Below are 1133 nucleotides of genomic sequence, written 5' to 3' on the forward strand. Positions count from 1 at the left end.
AGCATGACTTAGAGTCTTTTCAGAGGCAGAATAATACAGGAATTTGTGACACACCAGATAGAGTCTAATGGAGGAAAATGAAAGATTCTCCTCAAGGTCGGCCTGACACTAAAAGAGTGATGGTGTCAAAGAGAGAACCGTGGTACCTGGAAGTTACAGGTAAGTTACAGTTATCAATTTATCTCCTCTCAGCTCCAAATGCCCCTTTGGAAAATATGCCCTGTGATAAATGATGAGATTCCTGTAAGCCTCTCTCCTGTAGGGTGAGCACCTTGTTAAGCTCCTCAGTAGAGGGCACTGGAGGGACATGGCAGGAGGGCTGGGGATTGAGCGTGGGTGTGAGAACATCTGGTAGAGCCTGCCCAGGCTACAGGCCCAGATAAGGTCCTTTATGACCCTCCAGCCTCAGCCTGGTGATGACCTTTCCACCAATCAGAACCTCTGAGCACATAAAGGACTCCTGTCCCCACTGGTGCCCAGCTCCCACCTCACATCCATGTCCCCAGCTGCTGAACACTTGTTCCCCTACCTGTACTGCTAAGAGTGGCCTGGACTCCTCTGAAAGCCCCCACATGGCCCTGGTGCTTTGAAGAGCTCCTGCTCCTCCTCACCTGGTGCCTGGACTCCCACACCAGCAGTTGCTGATGCCTGCCTGCTCCCCCATTTAAATTCCAGAGTGATGGCTATTGCTTGCCCAGCAACTCCAGACCAGTTCTGGCCTGGCCAAACCAGCAAACCTCCCTGCCATATGAGGGTTGAACCCACCTTCTCCAAAAGAGTCTGAACCCTTTCCAAGATTGTCTTTCCTTGGGCACTCTCCCCCAGTGCTAGGGTACCATATAAAGGTTCCTTCTATCTTATAGTTACTCTTTTACCATACATAACTAATAATTCTTTATATTATGTTAACCTTCCCCTGTTTGATCTACTCTTTTTTTTTTAAAATAAATTTATTTATTTAAATTAGTTTCAAGTATACAGTACATTGGTTGGACATCTATATTATTCATAAAACGATCCACCCAATTGCTCCCTCCCTCCCCTGGTGCTCCACTTAGCCATCATATTAATGCAACCTGCATTCCCTCTGCCGTGCTTCCCATCCCTGTGCCCAAATATCAACTACTAATTTG

This window comes from Pteropus alecto, unplaced genomic scaffold (genome assembly GCF_000325575.1).
Source record: "Pteropus alecto unplaced genomic scaffold, ASM32557v1 scaffold86, whole genome shotgun sequence".
Lineage (NCBI taxonomy): Eukaryota > Metazoa > Chordata > Mammalia > Chiroptera > Pteropodidae > Pteropus > Pteropus alecto.